General features: G+C 41.2%; 1 pseudogene; it reads right to left on the reverse strand.

Moving 5' to 3' along the window:
• Positions 1–4,323: 4,323 nt before the first annotated feature.
• LOC102986456 (ferritin light chain-like) lies at positions 4,324–4,871 on the reverse strand (annotated as a pseudogene).
• Between the last annotated feature and the right edge of the window lie 11,162 nt (positions 4,872–16,033).

A 16,033-nucleotide genomic window follows, 5' to 3' on the forward strand; every position in this document is an offset into this window, starting at 1 on the left:
ATAGCCCTCTGCCTTTTCATCTTGTCTGTCTTTCTGTGAATGTGGTTTTTGTTCCACAGGCTGCAGGGTTGTAGTTCTTCTTGCTTCTGCTCGGTAATTCTATTTTTAATTTCTTTGTTTCCTTGTGTTTTGCCAGGATCAAGGAAAGGAAGGACTGGGTCCATCATGTGCTCCTTCTTGGCCTTTTAGGGATCAGGGTGTCAGGCCCTTTCCTAGGGTTGATCTTGACGTTGTCTGGAAATACACAGGTCTCTGCATTTCTGTGGTCTCCCTGGAGTCTACCAGTTTATGACACTCACCCTCAGTTCTAGTCTCAAGTGCTTAACCAATGTAAGACAGAGACAATCTTGCAGCTTTCTCTCCTCTAGGACTTGCACAGAGCCCAAGAGTTTATCTGCTCCTGCTAGCTTGTAGGGCTGAGCAGATATTCAACGGAGGAAAGGGAGATAGATTGAAGTTGGTAGTGGGGGAGAAGAGAGGTGTAATCACGCCACATCTTCCCAGAATCACCTGCTTGTTTCCTCTTCTCTATTATAGCTGCACAAACATTCATTGGGTTTGGAGGATTTAGCTGTGTCCTAAAACACAGACTTAATTTTTCTTCATGTTGCCTAGTAATTTTCATTTAAATTAAGGAGTTTTACACATCAGAATTGGTATTTTACCTGTTGAGACATAAAAAGCCTAAACAAAGATAGTAATTTTTATCTGAAACTAAGCTTAGGCAATTTAAGTAGAGAAAATTGTTATAAATTAAACCAACTGTCAAGTATAGCCTCATTTCAGCTTTCCTGGTGATTTAGTTTAGTTTTCTTAGGGAAGCCCCCAATCTGTAGTGTTTCTAAAACATAATATTCATGTATACTGAATACATAATACATGAATACCAATATAGTGTTAATAGTAAAAAAGTCTCATTCTAGTAAAAGCAAACCATGTGTGTATATGTGTGTGTAAGCAATAGCGGTTAAAAGGTCACATTAGAATTTTCTTCTCCCTTAGTAAGTAAACAACCTTGTTTTGTATAGCACTAAGCTGAGGCTAAAAGGAGGAGCACTTTGATTTTTTTTTTTAATCCCTTGTGACCTTTTAATGACCTTTGGAGGCAGACTATAGATAAAGAATATTCTGAAGGTGAAAGAGAAAAATTCCTTGGGGGTATTTTTCAGGTATGTTTTTGTTAAGTGTTTAACATCACTGAATTCTCAGATCTTACATATTTTTATGACACAGAACACATACTCTAAATGCAGGTGTATTCCTTTAACTGCAAGTATTTATTTAACAAATTTTCTCTCAAGTCTTCTGGTGTCAGACACAGTATGACAGTAGTTAAGGATCTGTCATCGTTCCCATTAAAAACCTTATTGTTTAGGCTTTGCTTCCTTGACTGTTTCAAATTACATCTAGCTGAGACTTGCCAAAGAAGTTGTCAGCTTAGATATGACTTCAATTTTGAAAAACTGTTGAAAATAGGAAAGCCATTTATAGTGACAGAAAAAAAGAGAATTTGGCTGGCATCAAATGTCTTTTCTTGCTGAAATATACTTGTTCATGAAGTTTTCCAAACAATTGCAGTATGGATTAGTACATTTTGACACTTTAAAAATAAGCATGCTTTAAAATGGGATAGATAATTAACTGGAAAAATATATGTCTCCGTGTATATTAGAAATGTTTCCTGGCTTCGTTTTATCACAAGTGTCCAATATGTCACTATGATAGGATTGAAATGGCAAGATTCTATTTATACAGAATATGAATCAGGAACATCTCCAGAAACATCTACCACAAAAAGAACATTTGCATAAGAATATGCATTTTCATCTCTTTGGTATAAGTCAGGGAATTAGGTTAAAACTATAGTTTTTTGTATAATGCTTATATTCAGCATAAAGTAAAACTCAATAGGTTAATCAGTAATTAGATCTCTCAAGAAAAGACTTTTCTGAATTGTAAAACTCTAACAGAATCACCCAGAATGCAGTTCAGAGAGATAAAGAGATGGGAAAATAGAAGAGAAATTAAGAGGCATGGAGGAAAGAATTAAAAGCTCCAACATTTATCTAATAAGAGTTCTAGGAGAGATTAGAGAGAATGGGGCAGGGTTAATATTCTAAGAGATTATGGCCGAAATTTTTTTTTTTCAGAATTGAAGAAAGACATGATTCCTCAAATATAGCAAGCAACATTAAGTTGCAAGCAAGATTTGAAAAACAAATCCATACCTAGAAAATCTAAAAACTACCAGAAAAAAGAAGTGAGGTTCTTATTCTTTTCTAGGTAGAAAATTTTACTGATGACAGGCTTCTCACAGCAAAAAGTAGATGCCAGATATCAATTAAATAATTTTTGCAAAGTCCTATGGGGAAGCAAGCTGGGATTCCATTCCCAGCTAAAATATTGGTCATGAAAGAGTGTAAAATGTAGACAAATGTAGATACACAAAGACTGAGAGTTTATTGTTCCGTTTATTGTTTATAGAGTTCATTATTCATTGATTATTCTTTCTTCTGAAAGACCTACTGGTATATTTACTTCAGTAAGAAGCAAAAAGGAAAAAGTGGGAGCCACATAAAAGAGGAAAGTATGTTGTTAAATGCAAATTAGTGTTGGCTGTTTCCTCTCCTTCCCCTTTCCCCTGCCCACGCCCTTCAAGCCGTCAGTAACACAGTGAGGGGAGAGGCTGTTTGAGTTAAAGCCGTACTAAGGTCCTCTTCTGTTTGGTGGCATCAAGACTTTTTAATGGAGATATAATTTACATATAACATTATATTAGTTTCAGGTGTACCACACAATGATTTGATACATGTATATACTGTAAAATGATCACCACATTAAGTCTAGTTAATCCATCACCACAGAAATTTACAAATAATTGTTTACTTGTGGTGAGAACTTTTAAGATCTACTCTCTTAGCAACTTTCAAATGTACAATGCAGCATTATCAACTACAGTCACCAAGCTGTACGTTACCTCTGAGATTTTGATTAAAAAGAGCATTTGCTGAAAACACATATTAAAAGTTTGAAAGCCACCACAGAAAAAATACAAATAGAATTAGGAAGTGGAGCTAAACCAACCTCTGAACTTTGTGATAATTCCACTTTAAGAATGCACTTTTTAGGGCTTCCCTGGTGGCGCAGTGGTTGCGCGTCCGCCTGCCGATGCAGGGGAACCGGGTTCGGGCCCCGGTTTGGGAGGATCCCACATGCCGCGGAGCGGCTGGGCCCGTGAGCCATGGCCGCTGAGCCTGCGCGTCCGGAGCCTGTGCTCCGCAACGGGAGAGGCCACAACAGTGTGAGGCACGCATACCACAAAAAAAAAAAAAGAATGCACTTTTTAGTCTTGACCTCCATGTCCTGGTCAAGGTGAAGTCTGGTTTCTCTCCAGTTCTCTCATTAAAACAGAAGCTCAACTGATTGGTTCTTTCTTTTTAACCCACCCTGTTTCCATGCAAAAGACACTAGTGTCCTTCTAGAAAAGTTAAGAATATAGACACTCCCCTAAGCTATCTGTAGATGCTGTGGGTTAGGAAGATATTTTGTTAAACTTCATTTAACTGAAGGGATATAGGGTTGTTTTGGAGAAGGGAAAGGAAATGCTCAAAAAATGAAGTATCTCTAAAATGACAGCTGTGATACCTACTGTTTATTGAGTATCTGCATATGCCAAGCACATTACATTAACTTTTTTAACTCTAAAAATGACCTTACACTTTTGATATCATCAATCCTGTTTTAAAGATGTGACGATGGAACAGCTTGTAAAAGGGACCCTGAATTTGAGGGCAGGCACCTCTGGTTCTACCTCTTTATTCTCTCTACTCTGTAATGCTGTATCTTCAATAATATTCTCACCTATGAGGATCTTGTCCTAATGCTTGATATATCTTGATCTTTTGAAACTGGGGGAGAAATCAGCGTACAAAGCAGGATACACAGTTTTGCATTCTTCAATAGTGTTTTTTCACTTTTAGTTTTTGACACACTAGGTGATGTGTAAAATGAAAAAAATATAAAATAGGGCTTGTCCACAGTGGGCTAAATCTTTAATTCTCTTAAGTATTAGTGGATTTTTAAAAGGCATTCTATACTAATGTTTGGTATGTGCGTAATTTTATTTTTTTGTTGGGGAGATGGTTGGTGATTAGTAGGTTCTCTAGAAGAGACAGAACTTAAGTGATTTTTTTTTTTTTGCTACAAAAACTTTATTGTTTCCACTTGTTCCAAGGCTTGGGAGAGAGCTCCAGGGTGGTTAAAAAGCTGCCTAGTGGCTGCAGAGCGGGGCTTCAGGAAAAGCTCTGGCCCCAGAGGGGCTCCTCAGAGGCCGCTAGACTTCAGAGACTCCTGTTTGTGCTCGAGGGTGAGCCTTTCAAAGAGATACTCGCCCAGCCCAGCCTGCGGACCAGCCAGCCTGCAGAGGTTGGTCACGTGGTCACCCATCTTCTTGATGAGTTTCACCTGCTCCTCCCGGAAGCGGCTCTCTCGGAAGTCGTAGAGGTGGGAGTCTGCGCGGGCAGAACCCAGGGCGCGCAGATCCCATAGTGACTGGTTCAGGTTCTTCTCCCTAAGAATGGCGGCTTCCACAGCGTCCTGGGTTTTACCCCACTCATCTTGAGAAGGCTTCCGCGCATCCTGGAAGAGGGCGCGGCCGCAGCACTGGTTTTGCATTTTCAAGAGACGCTGGGCGCCCTCACACTTCTCCTCGGCCAATTGGCGAAAAAAGTGGCCCACACTGTCCAGAGTCCCATTGTTGCTGTCGCAGTAGAAGCTCAGAGAGAGGTAAGTGTCCACAGATGCATGTTGAACAGGCGGTGGACGGCGGCCTCCACCTCGGTGGAATAATTCTGACGAATCTGGGAGCTCATGGTTGATTGGTAGTAAGGAGCTAAGCGCAGAAAATGGTGTTGGCTGGTCCTGGAGGCCAAGGATAGCTGAGTGGCTGATTCCAAAGGTTGTGACTGGAAAAAAGGTTGGAGAGTGGTCAGAGGCTGGAGCAAGGAACGTCCCTGCGTCTGTTCATTCCAAACGCTGTTGAAGCAAAAGACAGATCTGCAGGACAGCTGAGCGCACTGCCTAAAGTGATTTTTTAAAAAAGAATCACATTGTGGTAAACCAAATTATAAATAGGCAATAATTTATTAAAGTCTCAATGAAAAGTTTTCTCTGTTAAAGAGGGTACTGTTAGGTGGCATCCTTCTCTCTGAATGCTCGGGGTTAGAAGGTGCTTTTTGATAGTGTGTCCTCACCTCTGAGCCCTAACCAACATAGAGATGGAAAAAATCATTTGGCTATATTAATGTTCCTCAAGCTGCTGTTGAGAAAACTACATAAAATTGGAGAAAACATTGTCCATGTGAATTCAATCCTACCTAAGAGAACAGCTTCAGGGCCTTTAAGATGCAAAAGCCATATTCTGATTGCCAGAGCACATGTGAATTGTTCAATCTCTTCATCAGAATTTGGCTTCCCATGTAGATTTCACGACAGGGAAGAATCTACTGAGCAACATTCCGGCTGTTACATTAGTCTCTTATGAATTTGTATGATGTTCTTTTGTTTTTGAGGAACTGATCTCTGCCTAGGATATTCACAAAATCCAATTTCTGAGCCTTTAGAACTGAAGCCCCATTTCTGGATTAAGATGCTCTCTTCTGAGGCCTCTAGGCCTCTACCTAGTGATGACCATCTCTGGACACACCCCTTCAATCTACACAATTCTTCTGGCTCATCTGTGTTTTACTGATGTTATTTCATTTGTTCTGTGTGTGTTCACATTTATCCAGTATTGAGATTGTTATTTTCAGCCTCACTTTCTCTGATTTTGGGGGGAGATTTCCTGAAGCAATACTTGTGGGTAAGTTAAAAAGAATAGGATGTTCACTGGAAACAAAGAAAAACTTCCATGGTAAACCTAAAAGGAAACAAATTCATTTCACCTGTATAACATGGACCTAAACTCTACAGTTCAACTGCATGTGACAGCACAAATTTCTAATCCTTGTGTGGCTGGCATATGTGTGTTGTTTTTGCTTTCAGAGAGCTAGAGGCTGTGAATTTACTTTAAAGTTTGATCCTTGAAGGTATCTCTTTTAGAATATTGAGTTATAAAAATTTAGGATCTAAACTTTGGGTTTATGTGTGCAAAAAAGATAAACTTTCTGTTGATCAAGCACTAGTCCATTGGAACTGATTGATAATGGATTAGAAAAATAGTGTAACAGAGTCATGCAGCATTTATTTTGGAAATAGCATGGTGTGAAAAAACAATTGAGAAACATATAAAATGAACACTGAAATGTTGACTTCCTATGACTTTTGCATGTCTTTTGGTGTGAAAGAATTCACCTTCAAATCTAAATCAACACACAAAGAATAAGCAAGATCTAGGAATCAGAGGACATAGAAAGTCAGACAAAATGGTATGATTTGAGTGTCTAAGGGTGAAAGATGGGTTACATTGACTGTGTTCAGGAAATCTCTTTCTTTTTTGGGGGGTATGGTGCTTTCTAGGGGGCACATTTTTAACCCCATTGCATCACGGGTATACTCACATAATACAAATAATGAAAAGTTGTTACATCACTAGAGTGACAGAGCTCCCTCCATGAAGAGCCAAAGGTCAAGAAGAAGCAAGGCCTCAGATATGAATTCTTGTTCTCTTTTTGGCTTTCCATCTTATATCTCCTTTCTGGATCTCACAGATCAGTGATTTCATGGTCCTACATCTCACACTGGTGTTAGTTGCCTGAGCCTCCCTTTCCTCAGCTAAACATGGGGGTAATGACATCCACCTCTAGTCTCATGAGGGTCAAATGGTTCAATATATACGTGACATTTAGAGTAGCTCCTGGCAGGTAGAAAGCATTCAAAAGTTCCTCCACCACCTCCTGATCACATCACCTTCTTATCAAATCACATTTCCTTTGGAGAAGAAGGAAACTGCGTTTCTTTCTTTAGTCTGGAAAAGTTTCTTTCTTTGGTCTTTAGGCTGAGTTAACTTGTTATATTTCTTCTGTCCAAATATCCTGAATACTAGTTTGCTAGGAGATGCAATAACAAAATACCACAGACCTGGAGGCTTAAACAACAGAAATTAATTTTCTCACAGTTCTGGAGGCTGGTATTCCTGAGATCAAGGTGTTGGTAGGTTTGGTTTCTCCTGAGGCCTCTCTCCGTAGCTTGCAGATGGCTACCTTCTTGCTGTGTCTTCGCACGACCTTTTCTTGGTGCGTGCCCATCCCTGGTGTCTCTTCCTCTTCGTATAAGGGCACCAGTTCTATTGGATTAGGACCCCACATTTATGACCTCATTTAACCTTAATTACTTCTTTAAAGGTCCTATCTCAAAATATAGTGGCACTGGGGATTAGGGCTTCAAAATATGAATTTTAGGGGATACAGTTCAGTCCATAACACCCTATAAGACATTTTAAGTCTTGCATTTAGGTGAACACTTTGGCCACAGTTACCAAGCATGGCTCCCAACCTTCTTGAAGATGTTCATAGGTGTTTTGGCCTCAATAGAGGTAAATACATTGCTCTGAACATTGGGATTTAGCTCTGTTCAGTGACCGCCACTACACCTGCTCCTGAATTTTCCTGTGTTGAAAGGAGCTTCACTTTCTTGATCATGAAGTAAAAGGTAGACAGTACCATCAGGGTGCCAGGCTGAGTGCCAGAGTGTAATCAGACCCCCATCCAGGGCCTGGAGGAGTCAGGGGTATTTACCATCCTGTCGAGGTCTACAGTGGAGATTCACTTTAGGAATAAGACAAAGTAAGCAATTTGAGTGAGCATTCATTGAGTTCCAGGTCCTTTCTGTGACTCCCACCGTAGCTGTGTATTTGGCAAGTTAGAAGGTCAATTTATTTACTTTTGCCACAGAACCGATTGGTAGGTGGAGCTAGATGTTTGCATGGAAATGGGTAAGCCAGTTCGCTTAAGTAGTACATGGGTTCACAGGGTACATAACTGAGTTCAGAGTTATGGTTTGCCAGTTAGGCGTTAACTGAGGTAACCCTGACCGAGGCTACTCAGTGTATAAAGAAGAGAGACTGATAAGATGGCTTCCATCCCACACTAGGTCATCAACAGAAAATGATGCTTTTGTGTCTGAGGCAGGGGGTCCAGGACTTCTCTGAGCAAATCCCTCAGGTGGCAGGTTGGGATTTGGAGACTGGCCACATGAGGGAGTCTGAAGAGTTGTGTCCTGAGGTGCTGGGCCACGTTAAGTCTGGAGCACCACTGGCTGAGGTAGCCCCAAGTGGAATGTTGTCATCCCTTTGTTTTTCAGGCCTCTGGGACAACCCTATTTCTTCAGATACCAATCTCTTTGCTGTGTAAATCTCTTGGGTGTCCCAGCATTAACTGCCACACCAGGTCTCTAGATAGGAATGTGGTGCTCATTCAGAAGCAGCAGCTTCTCTTGGGTGGTGGAGGGCAGTGCCTGAGGTTTGGAGTTAGTGGGGAGGTGAGAGATAAGACTGACTCAGTGAACACCAGTCAACCAAAAGAACTCCTTGGACATTTTAGGGGAAAGGGCATTCTGTAATCTAGGCACATGGGGTTGTGGGTTGACTATGGAGATATGATATCCGCTGGGACACTCTGATGTGACTACTCAAATCAGAAATGCTACTTTTCATGGAGAGGTGGGTACACATGCTGAATCAGGAGTGTGCCTGGCCTGATCTCTCCACTGCTTTCAGTGGTCTTTCTAAATCATAATTCTGATCATGTAATTCCAAAGCTTTCAACAGTTGCCAATTACTGTACTCAAGGATGAAATTTTCATGCCCTTGCCCGGAATGCAAGCCCTCACATAATGTGTCCCTGGCCACCTGCTGTTCAGCCTCACTTCTTTTCATTATTGGCTCCTTTTACACTCTTGCCAAAAGTGCCTCTGTACCTTTACCCATGCTCTTTCCTGGCAGGGAAAGCTGTCCCACCCTCCTAACCAGTTCCTACTCATCCCACATGACCTAAGTCAATGATCTTCTGGAGTCACCTCTCAACCACTCAGAGGATTAATCATTCCCAGCTTTGTTTGACTTAAGTATTTCACATTTCAATTATAACATTTACCCTAATTTTGTCATTATCATTTTGCATCCTAGTTTTTAGTAAAGCTGGCTTCCATAAGCTTCAGGTTCCACCAAATCTGGATCCACCCCAGGACATAAAAACTAGGCCTGGGATTCAATCATAAGGGTTGCAGAGCTACAAAGAAGACTGAATGTTCATCCTTTATATGTCTCCTAAGCTAGATAAAGTCAGGGCCCTGCTTGGCAAGTAGTGAGGATCACGTAGATTTTAATTTTCTTTACACCTCTTCTAAAATGTTAGATCCTTAAAAACAAAAACCATCATTTCATTTTCCAGTTCCTCCTATCAAGCAAAGAGCATGGCACTTTGTAAACCCTTAGTAATGATTTGCAGTCTAAGTGAACTTTGCACTAGGTGTATGAAGCATAATATAAAACTATGGGATATTTAGAGCAGAGCTGTCCAATTGGAATATGTGAGCAGCCTGTTTAAACTTTTTTAGAAGTCTTAAACTAGAAAGATGCAGGTAAAATTAATTTTAATAATCTATTTTATTTAACTCAAGATATCCAAACTCTTATTTCAACAAGTAATCTATATAAAGTGATTAATGAGACAGTTTACCTTCTTTCTTCATGCTAAATCTTTGCAATCTGTTGTGTATTTTACACTTCAGGCACATGTCAGCTTGGACTAGCTTCATTTCAAGTGCTCAACAATCACATGTGACTTGTGGCTATCACATTGGACAATATAGATGTATGGTTTTAAAAATAGTGACAGGAAGAAGAAAATGCTTTTGTTCCAGCAATTTAATGATGGTTGCATCGGTGACTTCTAAATTCTAATAATATTTTCTGCCTCCTAAAATCACATTAATTTTGTGTCAAAATGCCTTCCTCACCAAAACCTTACAGTAGATTGAGAGTAAAAACCTACAGGTATCAGTCTTTAAATGTAAATGTGGGTCATAGTATTTTTAAAGCTGCCATAGAAGAAATGCAGCCTCCCGGGGTCAGGTGTTTTTAAAATGCAAATGGCATCGTGAAGTCCTGAAAGAGATCGAGTTCTCATTTATGAAGCGTTATAGTAACTCCAAGACCCTTCATTTCACAGCAGAATTTCCTGAGCTCATTGTGTGAAAAGAGTGTATTGTCTAGTACATTCTGTCTTGGAAAGCTCACCTGCTGCAACTCCAGTAGATGTGAAAGCTATATGTTTACATGAGAAAAACTTTCATTAGACATTCATGGTGGTAAATTTTGTAGTCTGGGAGCCTTGTGTAAATCACTGGTGTGGCTTTGCTGACTTCCTTGTCGAACTCCGTTCAGTGTGTCACTGCACGCAGCAAATTAAATTTTGATGAGCTTGGGAAAGTAATTGGGCTGTAAATGTTACCCATTACTCAGAGAATTGTAAATGTCCGGAAATGAAACCAAATGATATAAAATCCAATTAATATTTTCGGAGCAAGCAGATCCATAGAGATATAGAGCAGTCAGGGACCTACGTCCAACTCCTAATGTTTCACATTAAAAACCCCAAGGCCCAGGACTTCCCTGGTGGCGCAGCGGTTAAGAATCCACCTGCCAATGCAGGGGACACGGGTTCGAGCCCTGGTCCGGGAAGATCCCACATGCCGCAGAGCAACTAAGCCCGTGCACCACAACTACTGAGCCTGCGCTCTAGAGCCCGCGAGCCACAACTACTGAGCCTGTGCGTCACAACTACTGAGCCTGTGCACCACAACTGCTGAAGCCCGCATACCTAGAGCCTGTGCTCCACAACAAGTTGAAGCCACCGCAATGAGAAGCCCGCACACCGCAAGGAAGAGTAGCCCCCGCTCGCCGCACCTAGAGAAAGCCCGTGCGCAGCAACGGAGACCCAATGCAGCCAAAAATAAATAAATTTATATAAAAAGAAAAAAAACCCAAGGCCCTGAGGGGTTTGAGTGGCTCAACCAAGGTCAGACGGGTAATTTCGGCGAGAACTGGGATTAGGACCCATTTCTACCGACTCCTTAGCTCAGTGTTCATTCCTCTCCATCATGTTTCCCTGCACCTCCTCCTTTCTGCAGCTTTGGTCATTTGTCTGAATTTTGTTATCTCAGGAAGGAGAAGGAGAGGCAGAAAACATTTCCCACCACAGCAGAATAGAAACGTAACATAGGTAAATGTCAGTTTGGGGGGAAATACTAATTTTCTGAGCCGGAAGCTGATGGAAGTAAAATGGAAAAAAACAAACCAAACTGGGTCAGACAGCAACTAAAGGGATCTGGAACAGGAGGGGCCATTCTGCTGGCGCTTAGCCTTTGAGAGAGGTCAGTCAGTAGGTGCTCCATCAATATTGATTTGATTGATCACTTGAAAGAGATGAGAGAGGAAGGAGACGGCGGATTGCTGGTGGTCCTTTACCAAGGCCTGGGGCCTTTTGGATTCAGAGGAGTTTGGGGTTCCTGGAGGGCAGAATCCAGGGGTGCCTTAAACGAGGTCACAGGAGGGTAGGCAGCTTGTCTCCTGTAGACAGACATGGCACTGGCTTCTACGGGTCAGTCTCAGATGGGCTGTTTCCCAGCAGTGTGTCCTTAAAACAACTTCCTGCCCTTTTAAAGACAAGAGGGCTGACCCAAGTAACTGTTTCTGGAGTTCCTACATCAGCCGTCTTAGGATCTGTGGGGGTGGTGAGGAGCTGGTGTGACCATTCACGGAAGGTGAAGGAACTCGAGGATTGACCACGTCTACAGAAAACAGGCACGTCATGCCATCTTTCCCTCTGATATGAAGAAACGTGACCTTGCCCGCCTTTCTTGGTGGCTTAGAATAATAGAATTGGTTCGGGGGAACAGAGGGAGCCTGTGTAAAGCCTACAAAATGAGGGTTTCTTTGCATCCTCCGAGGAGCTCTGACATGGCCTCTCCTCTCCCATTATTTTCCACTTTAGAAACCAAATCATCCCAGTGCTCCATACATGGGTCCTGTAGCGTTCACGTAACAGCGTGTTTATTTGAAATCTTGGACTCAGCGCTGAGGGGAGATGGAAAGTGCTAGCCTCAGGCACTCTTGATCTCCTGCTCCTCGTGAATGCTGCATTCATCACTTAAATGTAATATATTTATAATCAGGGCCAAGGCAGCCTGACCCTGTTTTATTCTAAATAGATCACAGGCAGCTGGATATGGGGGCTTCCTGCTTTAAATCAGATGCAAAACGTGTTAGCTGTCAAGGACTTTGTTATGATTCCGTTGATCTCTTTAGGTTTGATCTGTTTCTTTGTTTTTATATAAAAAGAAAACAGAAAGTTGGTGGTGGGTGAAGGGAAGGTGCTAGGGGCTCCCCAGAAAACCAAACTTCAGGAATTGCTCAGCAGTGGAAGGTTACATAGCAGGGTCTTTCCATCAGAAGGGGTGGGGGCAGGAATATAGCATGTCCGAAGCTTAGATCTTCCAACCCAAGATAATTAATTTCGAAGCCACATTTTTTCCCCTCTCTGGAAACATTAATCATGAAAATTAAAAAAAACAAAACCTTGAGTCAATTGTTATTTATCGCTTCTCTGTGCAGCTGTGCGTAAAGAGCACTAACCAGGAATGTTCAACCACAATTTTCTTTTCCTCCTAGTACTTAGTCTGGGGCCAGCCCTGTGTATATATATATATATATCATTTTAGGGCTACAACTCCCGTCTTCTTCAGCCTCATCTTCTATACTGTTGTGCTTTAACCATCTCTGCTAGATAAAGGTGCAATCCGTTTTGGTGACTTGAATTGTTCTTAAAAGTCAGAATGGTCAGAGTAAAGCAAGCACTACCTAGTTTAATGATGGTAGTAAGTAGAAATCAAAGATCCAGAACTGAACATTTGCATAGAAGGAAATCCATGGGGACATTGTTGCTTTAAGGCATCTGATTATTTATCTGCCTACAGCAGGTTCCTTGGCTCTCCCACTCCACCCACCTACCCACCCACCCACCGTTTCCCCTTGTTACAAGGTGTTCTATCTTGGAGATGAAACAAGTGAGGGCTAAACTAATTAACTAACAGCTTCAGCACCTTGCATTCCTGAAGATTTATCCCATTTCAAATTCATTGCCATTTCCCTCCAGGGAAATAAAGATTGCTGCCTATTAAAGATGGGGACAGAAAAAGGCACCTTCACTGGAGACAGCCTGTACAAGAAAATAATACTGTAATCATTCCCTCCAATCAGCTGAAAAGGATTAAATCTTCTGCTTCTAAAGTAATGTTCCAATTGAGCCTTAGGGAAGAATAATTCATGATTAGGGAGAAGGCTGGTCTAGCAAATGTGAACATTATGTCCATTACTTAAACACACTTCCTGGGCTGACTGCTAATGTACCCAAGGGACTCGAAGCCCCAGCAACTGATAGGCACAGTGGAACAGGCAGACGAGGACAAGAAGTATTATCATCTGCATTCAACAGCACTGTATAGACTTTACCACTGCTAAATCACTGCCTTTGGTAAATAGCCCAGATAACTCATTTTAATAGAAGAATTCTTCTCTTCTTTATGTGTATTAAACAACAGACTCTTATGAGCGGTGGCAGTGTATTGATTCCTGGGAAAGGCCGTGTGAATACCAATTCTGTAATTTATGCTGTTTTGTGGCTCTGGCTGTATTTGTTATGCATAGTGTATTAAACATTCAATAGCTCAATTTAATCTTTGCAGCCAAATTGCACAGCACATCATGCCAGATAGTGGTTGTTTCATATACACAGCCCATCTGCTTCCTGTTCTATAATTCATTCAGCAGGCAAAGTTTCTGGCAGCCTCAGGCTACCAAAATATATATATATCCTTAGGGTACCAGAAGTGCTTGGCACTCAATTAGTTTTCCGGGTGTCTGGTGCTATGCGTGCATGAGCATGGGTATGTGTTTCCACTTTTATGAGAATTAAAGATGGGAATAGTTTGCTAAGTTCTGTGTCCTCATCTGGAAAACTTTTCATAAACTTCTGGGGTTTCACAAAACCCAAAGAGAAAAAAATGTTAGAAGTGAAACACAATGATCATTCTCCCTTGGGAAATTATCCATCACAATAAAATGTGTTCTCTCAACCATCCCTAACTAAATAGATTGATTTATATATTGTGGGGGTGGATAAATAAAACGAACCCCAAAGAACTATAAACTCTTGGCTTCTTTCTCTGGATGAACCACCTGGGATTAGCTCTCTTATGGCAAATGTTTATTTTTCCTAAAATCCCCTCCTCTCTTGGAGGTCTGCCCTCTCTCTTCTAGGGGATGGTAACTTTGTCCTTTCCTCATCTCCACTTTCTGTTTGCTTTTAAAGAAGCCAGTGCCTAAATGTTGTCCAGTGGGAAACTACATTTGCAGTTTATTGAAGTCTTTCTGTAACTCCCAGTACAAATACTTGATTTTCAGCACATTTTCTGGCCTTTATAATTATACAGGGGACAAAGACTGTCTGGGTTTGGGGTGATCATTTTACACCTTTTTGGGAAAAGTGACTGAAGACCCATCTAACGGACTGGAATTACAGCTTCTCCGAATGGAAGTAGCTCATCCATTCCAGTGACCTCACTTTACAGGTAATAACAGCTAACACTTGTGTAATGCTTTAAAGCAAAATCAAAGATGCTGATCCAACAGGGCCCAGTGAGGCCTCCCAGAAGGTCAAAACCTGAAGCCTGCCTGGTGATGGTGTTGGGAACTGGACACAGAGCCACAGAAGATTGTCGCCATGCAGAGTGCAGGCCCTGTGTTTGCAAATCTTCCAGATTTTCAAGAGAAGCTGGAAATCTGGATTATTTTTTTTTAAATGGGAAATCTACTGGTTTTTTCCAAATGTTGGCATTAAATGATATTATATATTTTAAAACACTGCATGGGCCAAACAAAACACATCTGTGGGCCTGCCAGAGCATATGGGCCTCCAGTTTCTACACTTGTAGAGTTTATGCCACCCTATTTCATGCATTCTTGTTATATTTTCCTGGTAGGACACTGAGGTCTAGGGAGTTAGGGTGTTGCCCAAGTTTATACCACAAGTGAAAGGGTGGAACAGGGACCAGGATTAAATCTCCTGGCATACACTCTGGGGCTCCCTTGACATAACTGTGTTTTCCCCTGTGGTGCACAGAGATTCACCTAACATTCCTTTTTAGTAATTGGAATTTTCTCTTTGTAGCAGGGAATTCCACTTTACTCCTACTTTCAATATCCACTCTGGTATTGCCATCATTAGCACAAATTATTTTGGTTTGATTCAACCCTAACTGTCTCCAGGATTATGATCCTTGGGGAAACTGTATGTCCAACAAGTACAACTCAACAATGCAAACGAAACAATGTTTTATCCCTCTGTCCTTAACATTTATTCATTGGTGATAATCTCCCTGTACTACCTCTTCTCCCCCCATGAAAACTATGGAAACCATGAATGTTTCTGCTCATTCTTCACTAATAGACAGTTCTGCAATTCCTTTGTGTTTCAAAAAGACCCTTGATTTAGCAATTTGCATGCTCAGGCCTGAAGATTAATCAAAACTTCCTACCTGACTTGTTTGCAGTAAGCAGATTTCTAAGAATGACCTCTGCTCACCCTTAGTCTTATATAATTCCCTTCCTTTCACATGTAGCTGTCCAGTTTTCCCAGCACCACTTATTGAAGAGGCTGTCTTTTCTACATTGTAAATCCTTGCCTCCTTTATCAAATAAAGGTGACCATATGTGGGTGGGTTTATCTCTGGGCTTTCTATCCTGTTCCATTGATCTATATTTCTGTTTTTATGCCAGTACCATACTATCTTGATTACTGTATCTTTGTAGTATAGTCTGAAGTCCAGGAGACTGATTCCTCCAGCTCCATTTTCTTTCTCAAGATTGCTTTGGCTGTTCGGGGTCTTTTGTTGTTTCCATACAAATTGGAAATTTTTTGTTCTAGTTCTGTAAAAAATGACAGTGGTAATTTGATAGGGATTGCATTGAATCTGTAGA

This window comes from Physeter macrocephalus, chromosome 9 (assembly GCF_002837175.3).
Source record: "Physeter macrocephalus isolate SW-GA chromosome 9, ASM283717v5, whole genome shotgun sequence".
Classification (NCBI taxonomy): Eukaryota; Metazoa; Chordata; class Mammalia; order Artiodactyla; family Physeteridae; genus Physeter; species Physeter macrocephalus.